Source organism: Oncorhynchus keta, chromosome 30, assembly GCF_023373465.1.
Source record: "Oncorhynchus keta strain PuntledgeMale-10-30-2019 chromosome 30, Oket_V2, whole genome shotgun sequence".
In the NCBI taxonomy this organism is placed as follows: Eukaryota; Metazoa; Chordata; class Actinopteri; order Salmoniformes; family Salmonidae; genus Oncorhynchus; species Oncorhynchus keta.
Genome location: NC_068450.1, coordinates 11,468,427 through 11,485,450, shown reverse-complemented (window position 1 = coordinate 11,485,450; position 17,024 = coordinate 11,468,427). Strand labels below are relative to the sequence as shown.

The 17,024-nt window shown below is 42.2% G+C and overlaps 1 protein-coding gene across 50 annotated transcripts in view; it reads left to right on the top strand.

The window, feature by feature from the left end:
- The window catches only part of LOC118373942 (glucocorticoid receptor), a 73,998-nt gene that overhangs the window by 11,992 nt on the left and 44,982 nt on the right, over nt 1–17,024 (top strand). The window lies entirely within an intron of this gene.

Here is a 17,024-nt window from a genome sequence, read left to right as displayed (position 1 = left end):
AATGTCAATACACACAATAGGCTGACTGGGGAGGAGATTTCTCACAGTCCCGCAATAAGAGCTACAACGCTAATATTTGTGTAAACTCTTCAGTTGTGTTTTGTGGGTGTCACCGTATAGACTGATACCCCATTTAATTCATTTACATTCCAACCATCTTTCAACATGATCTAGTCTAAATATGGCATGATTCCACCAATTGTACTCTTCTGCATCACTTTCAAAGAGGTACTTTTATTTTGAAGGCAAACCGCAAATTCCGCTATTATGCCTAATCACAACATATAACCCGGTCCAGTCGAGCCTCACTCCCCAGATGAAGCTAGCTGGCTGCTTATAATGGGGCGCCAGGGTAGCCTAGTGGTTAGTGTTGGACTAGTAACTGGAAGGTTGCAAGTTCAAACCCCCGAGCTGACTAGGTACAAATCTGTTGTTTTGCCCCTGAACAGGAAATAAGAATTAGTTCTTAACTGACTTGCCTAGTTAAATAAAGTTTAAAAAAAAAATAGTTAGCTTTGGGCAACAAGGTTAAGTAGCTGGCTAGCTATTTATTTTCATGAACTGAAAACAGTATGATCATTACACAGGTGCACCTTGTGTTGGACAATAAAAGGCCACTCTAAAATGTTTTGTCACACAACACAATGCCACAGATGTCTCAAGTTCTGAGGGAGCGTACAATTAGCATGCTGAATGCAGGAATATCCACCAGAGCTGTTGCCAGAGAAGTGGATGTTAATTTCTCACAATCAACAGCCTGATCAACTCTATGTGAAAGAGATGTCGGGCTGCATGAGGCAAATGGTGGTCACACCAGATACTGACTGGTTTTATCATCCACGCCCCTACATTATATATATATATTTTTACGGTTTCAAGTTTTAATGTCACAAGTAAAGTGAAATGCCTTTCTTGCAAACTCAAAACCCAACAATGCGATAATCAATAACAATGTATTATCAGATAGGATAAATAATAATAAGTAATACACAGTAGGTATCTGTTACCAACAGAATCATATCTGTATTACCAGTCATGTGAAATCCATAGATTAGGACCAAATGAATTTATTTAAATTGACAGATTTCCTTTATATGAACTGTAACTCTGTAAAATCGTAGAAATTGTTTCATGTTGTGTATTTGACCCTTCTGGTCATCTATGAACAATGTACTCTTATAATCTCCACTGGCACAGTCAGAACAGGACTGGCCACCCCTCGGAGCCTGGGTCCTCTCTAGGTTTCTTTCTAGGTTCCTACCTTTCTAGGGAGTTTTTCTTATTTCTTATGTACATCTGCATTGCTTGCTGCTTTGGTGTTTTAGGCTTGGTTTCTGTATTAGCTCTTTGTGGCAACTGCTGATGGATAGCCTACTTAACTGTAGGCCTATTCCTCTTCTTCTCATAAAGCCCCAAGCTTGTTTTAGGCCAAGTGTAAATGTACTATCAACCCAAGTTAGTACCATGTCATTGTTAGTTTGAGGCCTCAATGCTTTCCTTGATGACTTCACCTCGCAGACAGACACTAGTCTGAGTTTCAGGCTGTGAAATTATTTTTCTCCGTCTTTGTCTCCTCGATTCCTCCCAAAGCTAATTTTGAGAGGAATTAGCGCTCTGACCTCCAATGAGCTTTGAGAATAATTAAGGAAACGAGGATGGAGGAAGCAAGGATTTGACACCAAGTAGTAATGTATTTAGACAGACCTAGTATCAACTGTGTCCCAAACACCCTATTACTTTTGGCCAGAGCCCATTAAGGAAGTAGTGCACTATATAGGGAATAGAGAGCCATTTAGAACATAACCCTAGTCTGAGGCTAACAGGAAGTATCTGGTCTTGTGGGCACATCCTCCTGGCCTGGTCCACCAGTTGCATGATGCCAGAAATTAACACCAGAGGTTGATTGCAGCGTCTGACAGACATAGGTTCAAATACTATGAAATTGTTCAACTACCTTGAGTGTTTGCTCTAGCCTGGCTAGATTGCCAGATGAGAGGAGTTTGCATTTAGGAGACTTTTCCATTAGTTCTAGTTCAACAGGCAAACTCAATCAAGCACAGATGACGTATTTGAAATGATTCATAATATTATTTGAACCCACCCCGGCCTGACTTCACTGTATGAGTGACGTGACTGCTGTCAATACAAGCCCAGCCTACAGGATAGGGGTTGAGGTTTGAGGTTTTGACTACAGTCAATACAAGCCCAGCCTACAGGAAAGGGGTTGAGGTTTGAGGTTTTGACTACAGTCAATACAAGCTCAGCCTACAGGAAAGGGGTTGAGGTTTGAGGTTTTGACTACAGTCAATACAAGCCCAGCCTACAGGAAAGGGGTTGAGGTTTGAGGTTTTGACTACAGTCAATACAAGCCCAGCCTACAGGATAGGGGTTGAGGTTTGAGGTTTTGACTACAGTCAATACAAGCCCAGCCTACAGGAAACGGGTTGAGGTTTGAGGTTTTGACTACAGTCAATACAAGCCCAGCCTACAGGAAACGGGTTGAGGTTTGAGGTTTTGACTACAGTCAATACAAGCCCAGCCTACAGGAAAGGGGTTGAGGTTTGAGGTTTTGACTACAGTCAATACAAGCCCAGCCTACAGGAAAGGGTTTGAGGTTTTGACTACAGTCAATACAAGTCCAGCCTACAGGAAAGGGTTTGAGGTGTTGACTACAGTCAATAGAAGCCCAGCCTACAGGAAAGGGTTTGAGGTTTGAGGTGTTGACTACAGTCAATAGAAGCCCAGCCTACAGGAAAGGGTTTGAGGGTTGAGGTTTGAGGTGTTGACTACAGTCAATAGAAGCCCAGCCTACAGGAAAGGGGTTGAGGGTTGAGGTGTTGACTACAGTCAATAGAAGCCCAGCCTACAGGAAAGGGTTTGAGGTGTTGACTACAGTCAATAGAAGCCCAGCCTACAGGAAAGGGTTTGAGGTGTTGACTACAGTCAATAGAAGCCCAGCCTACAGGAAAGGGTTTGAGGTGTTGACTACAGTCAATAGAAGTCCAGCCTACAGGAAAGGGTTTGAGGTGTTGACTACAGTCAATAGAAGCCCAGCCTACAGGAAAGGGTTTGAGGTGTTGACTACAGTCAATAGAAGCCCAGCCTACAGGAAAGGGTTTGAGGTGTTGACTACAGTCAATAGAAGCCCAGCCTACAGGAAAGGGTTTGAGGTGTTGACTACAGTCAATAGAAGCCCAGCCTACAGGAAAGGGTTTGAGGTGTTGACTACAGTCAATAGAAGCCCAGCCTACAGGAAAGGGTTTGAGGTGTTGACTACAGTCAATAGAAGCCCAGCCTACAGGAAAGGGTTTGAGGTGTTGACTACAGTCAATAGAAGCCCAGCCTACAGGAAAGGGACTGGGGGTTGGGGGTTGAAGTGTAGGGTTCATTCAACAATACAATGCTGATGATTGATTGAACGAGGTTTGTTATTGTCCCTCAGAAGGGAAATTCTTTGTTAGGAGGAAGTTGGATTGTAGACCAGTGGATAAAGCCTATGTGGGGATGAATGAGTCGGCCTACATATAATATTGTATTGATGTTAAGTAATTAATTATTGTTAGGCTTAATAATGTAGACTTTAACCACTCACACATACAGCACTTTTGGAAAGTATTCAGACCCCTAAGACTTTTTCCACATTTTGTTTTGTTACGTTACAGCCCATTTCTAAAATGGATTGAAATGTCCCCCCTCATCAATCTCTACACAATACCCCATAATGACAAAGCGAAAACATGTTTTTTGTTGTGATGCAAATGTATAGAATAAGTTAAAAAAATTGCAAGTATTCAGGCCCTTTACTCTGTACTTTGTTGAAGTACCTTTGGCAGCGATTACAGCCTCGAGTCTTCTTTGGTATGATGCTACAAGCTTGGCACACCTGTATTTGGGGAGTGTCTCCCATTATTCTCTGGAGATCCTCTTAAGCGCTGTCAGTTTGGATGGGGAGTGTCGCTGCACAGCTATTTTCATGTCCCTCCAGAGATGTTCGATCGGGTTCAAGTCCGGGCTCTGGCTGGGCCACTCAAGGACATTCAGAGACTTGTCCCGAAGCCACTCCTACATCGGCTGAAGTAAAAATGGCTTAATAAATACATTCCATTGATTGATCGATCCTGACTGGTCTCCCAGTTCCTGCTGCTGAAAACATCCCCACAGCATGATGCAACTGCCACCACCATGCTTCACCGTAGAGATGGTGCCAGGTTTCCTCCAGATGTGACGCTTTGTCATTATGGGGTATTGTGTGTATAGATTGAGGGAAACGTAAAAAATAATCATTTGTTTTGAATAAGGCTGTAACATAACAAAATGTGGAAAAAGTCAAGGGGTCTGAATACATTCCGAATGCAGACCCCAGAAATTGACAAATTAACATTTCCACAAAATTAATGACATCTCACTTGCTCAGACCGAAATGTTCCTACCATATCCACAACTGATGCTGTTTATAATGCTTGAAAGACTGCCCCATTGTCTTTTTTATTTTACCTTTGTTTAACTAGGCAAGATCAGTTTAGAACAAATTCTTATTTTCAATGACGGCCTAGGAACAGTGGGTTAACTGTCTGTTCAGGGGGCACAACGACAGATTTGTACCTTGTCAGCTCGGGGATTTGAACTTGCAACCTTCCGGTTACTAGTCCAACGCTCTAACCACTAGGCTACCCTATATCTTACCTGTCATATGAGTATCCTTTTTCTGACTCATAAGATTTCCTCAACTTTGCTCTGAAGTCCAAAAGCTTTCAGGTCGAAATGTTGTTGTATAAAAGTTTTTTTTAAAATTTGCATTATATTTGAATATGAAAATCGCTTTTGAATTTATGTCATGGAAATAATTGTATTTCCTTTTATCAAGTCATTTACAGTTTCTATAAGCCTTTTTAGTTTTCCATGTGGGCCAATTTATCAGTGAATTCTGAAAAGCTGTCCAAGGATTGTGCCAATGGTGTTTTTACGGAGTGAAAGAGGTTCTTGTACAATTCGTAAAATGTTGTTTCTAGTGTTCTTATTAACTAGGAAGTTGTTCATGTTATTAGCTTTATCCTGTGAAAACAGACATGGAAAGTTGTGGGGATGAGCAGGCACATCTTCAATATGTACCCATTGTTCCTCTTTAGTGTGTTTTAACTATATGTCTGTAGTAAAAGCCCTGGGTGGCGAGTTGATACAATTCCAAATCTTGAAGGTTAAAGGTTAAAACCACCCTCAGATTTAGGGACATGTTTGATAATGCTGTGGGTTTGCTTGGCTGCTTTTTAGTACTGGGGGCCTTTAAATGTGTGCAAGAAATCGTTAAATTGGCAGATTATCAACATGTTTTGGAGTGCAATGTTCAACCTGGTGTCCAAAAACTCTCTCTTGAAAGTTGTATGTCTTCCAGTAGGGCAACAGCCCAAAACACACACAAAAAGCATCCTGGAATGGTTCATGAAGAAACGCTGGTCTGTCCTGGAGTGGCCAGTGAAGAGTCCAGATGTAAATCAAAACCTATAGTGAGAGCTGAAAACAGCAGTTGGTGGAGGGCACCTCTCAAACATTGAATAATTTAAAACCGTTTTCTGCTGAAGAGTGCAGCAAGCTCATTGATGGTTACAAGAAGTATTTGTGGCAGTTATTTTGGCTAAAGGCTTTGCGACCAAGTACTGTTTCCAGGGTGCTAATAATTTGGTCTGTGCCACTTGGTTTTTATTTTCTAAATTAAAATTGTAAACTTAAGTTTGCAAAAATAAAATTGGTTCTGCGATGTTGAAAATCCAATAACCAGGTGTGGAGACAAAGTTGTTTTTTTTCAATTTATTTGAAGTAATTTGGTAGGAGATAAAATACTTATGTCATGCAATAAAATGCAAATTAATTACTTAAAAATCATACAATGTGATTTCTGGATTTTTGTTTTAGATTCCGTCTCTCACACTTGAAGTGTATCTACGATAAAAATTACAGACCTCTGCATGCTTTGTAAGAAGCAAAAACTGCAAAATCGGCAGTGTATCAAATACTTGTTCTCCCCACTGTACATGTAGGTAGGGATAAAGTGACTAGGCAACAGGATAGATAGTAACCAGTAGCAGAAGTGTATGTGACGAGTCAAAAGATTTAGTGCAAAAAGGGTCAAAGCAGATAGTCCGGGTAACTATTGGTTAACTATTTCACTAATTTAGCAGTCTTATGGCTCGGGGGTAGAAGCTGTTTGGGCAGAGAGAACAGTCTATGACTTTGGTGGAAGAATCTTTGACAATTTTTAGGGCCTTCCTCTGACAACGCCTGGTGTAGAGGTCCTGGATGGCAGGAAGCCATATGCACTGCCCTCTGTAGCGCCTTGCGGTCGGATGCCAAGCATTTGCCGTACCAAGTACTTTCCATACCAGGCAGTGATGCAGCCAGTCAAAATGCTCTTGATGGTGCAGCTGTAGAACCTTTTGAGGATCTGAGGGTCCTTGTCGAATCGTTTCAGCCTCCCGAGGGGGAAGCGGCATCGTGCCTTCTTCACGACTGTGTTGGTGTGTGTGGACCATGATAATTCCTTAGCGATGTGGACACGGAGGAACATGAAGCTCTCGACCCGCTCCATTACAGCCCCGTCGATGGGGACGTACTCCGCCCTCCGCTTCCTGTAGTCCACGATTAACTCATTTGTCTTGTATAAACTTGATTCTTATGATACAGGCATTTGGAATATCATGCTAAAACATTAATTCAATATATCACCCAGCCCTAGCCTACTCAGCTGTCATCTTTCTAGCAATTATATTTGCAGACAATAGATTTTATTGGCCAGTGGTAGGTGGTAGTCCATTAAATTGTGTTTAGCTCCCTGGTGGGGGCGGATGCTTTATGAATACAGGTCCAGAAGGCTAGATGATTTCAGTGTGTTGTGTGTGACACCATCTCTAATGTAGGGTGACAGCTAGTGTTGGGCTGTATCCAGATTTTCATATCATCGTACCGTCCTTCTCTCATACCGGGATATACGGTATTATCGGCTTAGTACGCAAGGGGGTGCCAAAAAATTTGAACATAATTAGCACAGATAATAGTACATTTTTATGGAGGCTGCTAGCGAAATATGCTAACCTGCACAAACAAAAAATAAACAAATTGCAAAGATAAGCAATCGTGCTCATAAAGTTACACATGTATAGGTAGGTGCTACAAATGTCATGTTTGGACATTTACAAGTGAATGTGAACAAGATACGTGCAACTGAACAAAGTTTTGACGCATGCTTGTCTGAAGGAAGAACAGTACCGGCTCCACTGCAGCATGTGTACACGCTGTGTCTGTGTGGAGTCTGGAGTCGCTAGGGCAAGGGGGCTGCCTGCTCTGCTCGGAGAAGTGGAGGGAGGAGAAGACCGGCCGAGAGTGGAGAGCTGTGCAAATAACTCATCCAAAGGGCTTTGACTTCTCATACACAGCAGAAAGCTAACAGAATTGAATTCCTCGTCCACTTATTAGTTCAGCCACTTACTTAGATAACTAACAAGTTAAATTTAGTTGCATTAATCATGCAATAAAAAATTATTAAATGTATAAGAAATATATTGCTGTGTTTTGTCTACGCAGATGTAAAATGCTTCTCATTGTTACTTCCTGCTCGGCATCAGACTCATTTTGTGCTTCAGTTGCACTTCTAAACTCGGATGGGAATTCACAAACTATCAGCAGACATCACTCTGACTGATGTGGAGCTACTGTTCTCCATCATTCTATCAGCAGACAGCGCTCTGACTGAAGTGGAGCTACTGTTCTCCATCATTCTATCAGCAGACAGCACTCTGATGTGGAGCTACTGTTCTCCATCATTCTATCAGCAGACAGCACTCTGATGTGGAGCTACTGTTCTCCATCATTCTATCAGCAGACAGCACTCTGATGTGGAGCTACTGTTCTCCATCATTCTATCAGCAGACAGCACTCTGACTGATGTGGAGCTAATGTTCTCCATCATTCTATCAGCAGACAGTGCTCTGACTGATGTGGAGCTACTGTTCTCCATCATTCTATCAGCAGACAGCGCTCTGATGTGGAGCTAATGTTCTCCATCATTCTATCAGCAGACAACACTCTGATGTGGAGCTACTGTTCTCCATCATTCTATCAGCAGACAGCACTCTGATGTGGAGCTACTGTTCTCCATCATTCTATCAGCAGACAGCGCTCTGATGTGGAGCTAATGTTCTCCATCATTCTATCAGCAGACAACACTCTGATGTGGAGCTACTGTTCTCCATCATTCTATCAGCAGACAGCGCTCTGATGTGGAGCTAATGTTCTCCATCATTCTATCAGCAGACAGCGCTCTGATGTGGAGCTAATGTTCTCCATCATTCTATCAGCAGACAACACTCTGATGTGGAGCTAATGTTCTCCATCATTCTATCAGCAGACAACACTCTGATGTGGAGCTACTGTTCTCCATCATTCTATCAGCAGACAGCACTCTGATGTGGAGCTACTGTTCTCCAGTACTTTTATTGGTGCCAGACTACTTTTCTCTGGTAAAATGCAAGATTAACTTTAAGCTACATTCTTTCTATGATAAACATTAGAAATATGATGACCATGCATCGTTTTTGCAAAAAAATACCTTGCTTTTTCATTGTAAGATCATTTACTTGTGTGGCTGCCAGCCAAATAACGTTGCACGTCTGTTGTCATCTGATGAAAATGAAGCTGTTTTCTGCTGAATGTCTTGTACTAATGTATTTTCTGTGATGAATAACTGCAGGTGCACTTCCCTGATCACTCTATTGAAGCAAAAAAAACACAGTTGACTTTCAATATACAACACGACCTCCTGTCAATAATACCCAGCTGGACTCACCTGCTTCCGCTTTCTCCTGTTGTGCTATTTACAAACAAACACGTGACTGTCTCAACTGTTCTGGGGAACTACGGTAAACTTCATCATATAAAATAATGTGACAGGAGACATGAAGAATATGTGGACTGCAGGTATTTACTTAAAACGTATTATGGCTGCAGGGGCAGTATTGAGTAGCTTGGATGAAAGGTGCCCAGAGTAAACGGCCTGCTCCTCAGTCCCAGTTGCCAATATATGCATATTAATATTAGTATTGGATAGAAAACACTCTGAAGTTTCTAAAACTGTTTGAATGATGTCTAGCGGACCAAACTAATACACAGGACACTGTGGCCTGAGCCAGTTATCACTTTGTTTTCTATTCTTTTTAAAAACGTTTTTCAATAGAACTCATATGGCAGGCAAAAACATGAGAAGAAATCCAAACAGGAAGTGGGAAATGGTAGATTGGTAGATTTTCCAACCAGCCCCTATTGAATACACAGTGGGATATTGGTTATGTTGGTTATCTTTGAGTCAGTGGTCTGGCAGAGAGCCAGGTCCTGGTTATTCACATGAGAGCGACCTGGCTTTTCTACAGACAATGAAATTCTCCGGTTGGAACGTTATTGAAGATTTATGATAACAACATCCTAAAGATTGATTCTATACTTCGTTTGACAAGTTTCTTCGACCTTTAATATAACTTTTTGAAGTTTTCGTCCGATGTCCGGCTGGACCTGCACGAGCGTTTGGATTTGTGTACTAAACGCGCTAACAAAAGTAGCTACTTGGACATAAATAATGGACATTATCGAACAAAACAAACATTTATTGTGGAACTAGGATTCCTGGGAGTGCATGCTGATGAAGATCATCAAAGGTAAGGGAATATTTATAATGTTATTTCTGATTTCTGTTGACTCCAACATGGCGGATATAAAAACTGTTTTTCTTAGCGCCATTCTCAGATTATTGCATGGTTTTCTTTTTTTTTTTAATCTGGCACAGCGGTTGCATTAAGGAGAGGTATATCTACATTTCCATGTCTAACAATTGTATTTTCATCGACATTTATAATGAGTATTTCTGTAAAATGATGTGGCTCTCTGCAATATCACTGGATGTTTTTGGAACTAGTGAACGTAACGCGCCAATGTGTACTGAGATTTTTTAAATATGAACTTTATCAAACAAAACATACATGTATTGTGTAACATGAAGTCCTATGAGTGTCATCTGATGAAGATCATCAAAGGTTAGTGATTAATTTTATCTCTATTTGTGCTTTTTGTGACTCCTCTCTTTGGCTGGAAAAATGGCTGAATTTTTCTGTAAGTTGGTGGTGACCTAACATAACGTTTGTGGTGCTTTCGCTGTAAAGCCTGTTTGAAATCGGACACTGTGGTGGGATTAACAACAAGATTACCTTTAAAACTGTATAAGATACATGTGTGTTTGAGGAATTTTAATATTGAGATTTCTGTTGTTTTGAATTTGGCGCCCTGCACTTTCACTGGCTGTTGTCATATCGATCCCATTAACGGGATTGCAGCCCTAAGAAGTTTTTAAAAAGTAGCTACAAATATGAAATGTATTGAAAAACGTATAAGAAATAGTTTAAACCGTAATGAAAAAACATCCTGTGTTTCCAAATACCCCGGTATAAGGCATATACGGTATACTGCCCAAGCCTAGCGAGCGCAGCTCTAACTAGGAACAGATGGACGAGACACAAGATAGGTCTTGTCTTCAACTTACATCTGGGTTTAATCACGCTTGTGTGCGTGTGTCTCTCCGTCTGTGTATCTGATGAGTAGGAGTGGTTTCATTTGTGTGCCTGTCTGCCTGCGGTGACGTGTGTCTCAACCTGTGTGACATTTTAGCGGCTTGCTGTTAGCTGAGCCCCAGCCCTCTTCCTCCAAGCTTGGCCCCAGGTCATCACTCTTTCTCCTCTGCCTTCTCACGCAACACTGCTGAACTGCAGGCAGAGCAGACACTGATGGACTGGGCATGGCTCGGAACTGTGGGTGCGTTCCAGGTTTACTTCATTGCAGCCGCAGCTGATTGATAAAGCCATATTCATGTGGGTTCACTTCCTCCAGAGATGGGTTTTTCTTTCACTTGGTCAGGTGTTATGAAATCAGCTGTGGTAAAGACGGTCTGGAACACACCCTTTCAAGTAAGCTTGGCCTCAGGGTCTTTTCCGTCTGAGGCTGTAGTACGGAACCCTCTGGAAAGCATCCACAATGCATCCTGCATGTCGTTTGAGCCTCAGTCATTAGCCGTTCACAAGCTGGCACTAATACCTAATGAAACACTCATCTCTGTTTTGATTCTCAATCTTTTCTGGGAAATGACTTCATGCCACACCCTTATGCCCTGTGACTCAGCTGTTTGAAATTGCACCCTATTCCCTACATAGTACACTAATTTGGACCCTTTTAAGAAGCCATTTTACATTAGCAGCAGGGGTCACATTATCTTTCAGAAATGTACATTTTTAAAATGCAGACTGTAAAAACCCATCTGCCTTTTGAAGCCACTTCACCTGCGTTTTATATTGGATGTCAACTGCTTTTCCCCGGCAGAGTGATCAGGGACACCTATAGTTTTACACAACACAACACAATTGAATGCAACGCATTCAGCAGAAAATATATTTGCATTTCATCAGATGAAAGCAGAAGTGCAACGCTATTTGGCTAGCAACCACACACATAAGTTAGCTTACAATTTGTATTTATTATGGATCCATATTAGTTCCTGTCAAGGCAGCAGCTACTCTTCCTGGGGTTTATTAGGGATCCCCATTAGTTCCTGTCAAGGCAGCAGCTACTCTTCCTGGGGTTTATTATGGATCCCCATTAGTTCCTGTCAAGGCAGCAGCTACTCTTCCTGGGGTTTATTATGGATCCCCATTAGTTCCTGTCAAGGCAGCAGCTACTCTTCCTGGGGTTTATTATGGATCCCCATTAGTTCCTGTCAAGGCAGCAGCTACTCTTCCTGGGGTTTATTATGGATCCCCATTAGTTCCTGTCAAGGCAGCAGCTACTCTTCCTGGGGTTTATTATGGATCCCCATTAGTTCCTGTCAAGGCAGCAGCTACTCTTCCTGGGGTTTATTATGGATCCCCATTAGTTCCTGTCAAGGCAGCAGCTACTCTTCCTGGGGTTTATTATGGATCCCCATTAGTTCCTGTCAAGGCAGCAGCTACTCTTCCTGGGGTTTATTATGGATCCCCATTCGTTCCTGCCAGGGCAGCAGCTTCTCTTCCTGGGGTTTATTATGGATCCCCATTCGTTCCTGCCAGGGCAGCAGCTTCTCTTCCTGGGTTCCGGCAAAATTTGAAATACATTACAATACATTCATTACAGAATTCACAACACACTGTGTGCCCTTAGGCCCATACTTCACTACCACATATCTACAACACAAAATCCATGTGTACGTGTGTGTTTAAAGTGCATATGTTATCATGTGTGTGTATGCATGTGTCTGTGTTTGTGTTACTTCACAGTCCCCACTGTTCCATAAGGTGTATTTTTATCTGTTTTTTAAATCTGATTCTACTGCTTGCATCAGTTACTTGATGTGGAACAGAGTTCCATGTAGTCATGGCTCTATATAGCACAGTGTGCCTCCCATAGTCTGTTCTGGACTTGGGGACTGTGAAGAGACCTCTAGTGGCATGTCCAGTCTGGGTATGCATGGATGTCTGAGCTGTGTGCTAGACGTTTAAACAGACAGCTCGGTGCTTTCAACGTTTGAGTTGGTTTTAATAGTCACAGTGGGTACAACATCTCCTATACATTTCCTGGTGAAGGCTATATACAGGGGGTACCGGTACCATACAATAAGAAGCATTTTAAACCTTTGTTTACAAAACGCAAGAAGATATTCTTTCAGCGTTTTTATCTTTCCTGTGTTATTGGTTCCAGATTGTCACAGAGTACTTTTAAAGATATTCACCGTAAAACTCCAGAAGGCCGAAGCATAGTTTGTGTTACAGGTTTTTGTTTTTCCATTTATGTATTGGGACATTTAACATTACATTTAAGTCATTTAGCAGACGCTCTTATCCAGAGCGACTTACAAATTGGTGCATTCACCTTATGACATCCAGTAGAACAGTCACTTTACAATAGTGCATCTAACTCTTAAAGGGGGGTGAGAAGGATTACTTATCCTATCCTAGGTATTCCTTAAAGAGGTGGGGTTTCAGGTGTCTCCGGAAGGTGGTGATTGACTCCGCTGTCCTGGCGTCGTGAGGGAGTTTGTTCCACCATTGGGGGGCCAGAGCAGCGAACAGTTTTGACTGGGCTGAGCGGGAACTGTACTTCCTCAGTGGTAGGGAGGCGAGCAGGCCAGAGGTGGATGAACGCAGTGCCCTTGTTTGGGTGTAGGGTTGCACGTTTAGCACAAAGAATGCACCGATTGGTGTCACCTCGTTAGTATTTGTTACACCTGTTCTGGCTTGTCCTTTTCTTTAGTCCGAATGTGTTTCACCTGTTTTGTTTTGTTCCACAGTTGTTTTACTCCCTATCCTAAGTTGTTGTGGGTTTTTCTTTTAGTTTCTCTTTTAAGAGGCAAACCTCAGTGGGCATCCATGGTAGAGGTCGACCGAATATAATTCTTCTACGCCGATACCGATTATTGGAAGACCAAAAAATCTGATGCCGATTAATCGGCCGATTTAATAATAAAAAAATAAAACATGTAATAATGACAATTACAACCATACTGAATGAACACTTATTTTAACTTAATATATCAATAAAATCAATTTTGCCTCAAATAAATAATGAAACATGTTCAATTTGGTTTAAATAATGCTAAAACAAAGTGTTGGAGAAGAAAGTAAAAGTGCAATATGTGCCATGTAAAAAAGCTAACGTTTAAGTTCCTTGCTCAGAACAGGACAACATATGAAAGCTGGTGGTTCCTTTTAACATGAGTCTTCAATATTCCCAGGTAATAAGTTTTAGGTTGTAGTTATTATAGGAATTATAGGACTATTTCCCTCTATACCATTTGTATTTCATTAACCTTATAGGCACTTTAGTATTGCCAGTGTAACAGTATAGCTTCCGTCTCTCTCCTCGCTCCTCCCTGAGCTCGAACCAGCAACACAACGACAACAGCCACCATCGAAGCAGCAGAGCAAAGGAAACAACCACAGGCTCAGAGCGAGTGACATTTGAAACGCTATTAGCGTGCGCTAACTCGCCAGCCATTTCACTTCGGGTTACACCAGCCTCATCTCGGGAGTTGACAGGCTTGAAGTCATAAACAGCGCAAATGCTTGACGCACAACGAAGAGCTGCTGGCAAAACGTATGAAAATGCTGTTTGAATTCATGTTTACGCGCCTGCTTCTGCCTACCACCGCTCTGTCAGATACTTGTATGCGTGTATGCTCAGTCAGATTATATGCAACGCAGGACACGCTAGATAATATCTAGTAATATCATCAACCATGTGTCGTTAACTAGTGATTATGATTGATTGATTGTTTTTATAAGATAAGTTTAATACTAGCTAGCAACTTACCTTGGCTTACTGCATTCGTGTAACAGGCAGTCTCCTTGTGGAGTGCACAAGGACTAGTTAACTGTAAGCTTGCAAGATTGAACTGACTTGCCGAGTTAAATAAAGATTAAATAAAGGTGCCCAAAAATACAGATTTCCAATTGTTATGAAAACTTGAAATCGGCCCTAAATAATCGGCCATTCCGATTAATCGGTCGACCTGTAATCCATGGCCGGTGTTTTTTAGAGCCACTCTTTGCCAACTTTCAGTGGGCACCCACATGGGTGCTTTTCAGAACCCCTTTCTGTTTAGTTTAGGTTGTTTTAAAGTGATTTTCTTTATTAGTTCCCTTTTTGTTGTGAGCGACATTTTGAGTTTGTGTTGTGGGAACGTAACAGTTTGGCACCTTTGGTTCAGTTTGGAAGGTTTAGTGATGGGTCAATAGATCTATTGTCTCTGCCTTGTCTTGTGAAAGCCACGCCCTCATTGTGAACGTGTAAGTTGTTTGTTTGATGGGTTGTCTGGTTAGTGTGGTGTAAAGATTAACAGGCCTATCTTGTCTTCTTCTTATGAAATTCACTCACTCATCGGACGCTTATTATTTGCGGCACAAACATAACAGGAAGTGGTTGTTGACAAGGAAGTGATTGAATTGTCTGCATAGCAACACCTTTTTATTCATTTCCATTTGATAGACAGACTTATTTACCAGACATTCCCGGTCATCCTCTCATGCCAAAGCCAAGCCTTTATTGCTTGTAATAAATACTGTATTTATGAGAAATAATCTCTCTTTACATAAAACCACAGCCACCCAGTGTGACTCCCAACCCAACCACACATTGTATGTCTGTTACAGAGGTCATTGTTCTATTAAACGCAGCGTTAATTATTTTCCCACTTGTTTTTACGATATACAGAAGAGTTAATTTATGTCAAATGGCCATAAAACTCTTTATCCTGCTACTACTAACTCCCTAGTCCGTGAACTCCCGTGTGGGTGTGTGTGTGTGTGTCATGGAGTGTGTGTCATGGAGAGTTGTTGATATCACTGTCTTGGACAAAAACTTTTTTTTTGTGGTGTCATATGATGGTGTAGACAGACCATTTGATGTTTTTGTGGGTCGAAATCCAAACATTGTTCATTCACTAAGACTAGACTATGCCTTTTTTTGCTGTCAGGTTGTTATGGATACCCAGGCATGTTGACTAGCCTACTACCTTCAGTTAGCACTATAGCAGAGCCTAGATCTCTCACTGCAGCAGAGCCTAGATCTCTCACTGCAGCAGAGCCTAGATCTTTCACTACAGCAGAGCCTAGATCTCTCACTGCAGCAGAGCCTAGATCTCTCACTGCAGCAGAGCCTAGATCTTTCACTGCAGCAGAGCCTAGATCTCTCACTGCAGCAGAGTCTAGATCTTTCACTGCGGTAGAGCCTAGATCTTTCACTGCGGTAGAGCCTAGATCTCTCACTGCGGCAGAGCCTAGATCTCTCACTGCGGCAGAGCCTAGATCTCTCACTGCAGCAGAGCCTGTATGAGACAGTTGTTTCCTATGCGTATAAGCCGTTAGGAATCATTTGGGGGGGGTATAATTTCCCCATATGCAAATTGTGAATTTTCACTGTTTCCCAAATGACACCCTTTTCCCTACATAGTGCACTACTTTTGACCTGGAGCAGATGGTTGGAGTATGGTGCTGGCTCCTGGCAACACCTTGCCTGACCGCTCACCCTGAATTTAATTCCGCTGCTTTATCTATCGCTCCATACATTCAGTCTGAAACTGCTATCCTGGAAGCAATTGGATCGTCTCTAACCAGTCAAGAGTATTAAAGCCAACGATGAGATTCATGATTAGTGTAGGCCGGCTCTAGCCCAATCCATCAGTTTCTGGGACCAATCAGAATGTTTGCACCAATGTTTGCATTCTACAAGACGTCGGGAGGGAAACTAAATCCAGACTCCAGGCAATGTTGATGGCTATGCAGCAGGAGGGTTGTGGGTTTGATTCCTAAGAAGGCTACGTATGTGGCTTTGGATAAAGTGTCCGGCAGCATTTGAATTTTCCGGACATTTGAGAAATGTACAGGACCCATATGCATTGGGTACGTAACCTGATTAGGGCGTCCACCCACGGTGTTCAGAATAATTAACCCGATTAGGGCGTCCACCCCACGGTGTTCAGAATAATTAACCTGATTAGGGCGTCCACCCCACGGTGTTCAGAATAATTAACCTGATTAGGGCGTCCACCCCACGGTGTTCAGAATAATTAACCTGATTAGGGCGTCCACCCCACGGTGTTTAGAATAATTAACCTGATTAGGGCGTCCACCCCACGGTGTTTAGAATAATTAACCTGATTAGGGCGTCCACCCCACGGTGTTTAGAATAATTAACCTGATTAGGGCGTCCACCCCACGGTGTTTAGAATAATTAACCTGATTAGGGCGTCCACCCCACGGTGTTTAGAATAATTAACCTGATTAGGGCGTCCACCCCACGGTGTTTAGAATAATTAACCTGATTAGGGCGTCCACCCCACGGTGTTTAGAATAATTAACCTGATTAGGGCGTCCACCCCACGGTGTTCAGAATAATTAACCTGATTAGGGCGTCCACCCCACGGTGTTCAGAATAATTAACCTGATTAGGGCGTCCACCCACGGTGTTCAGAA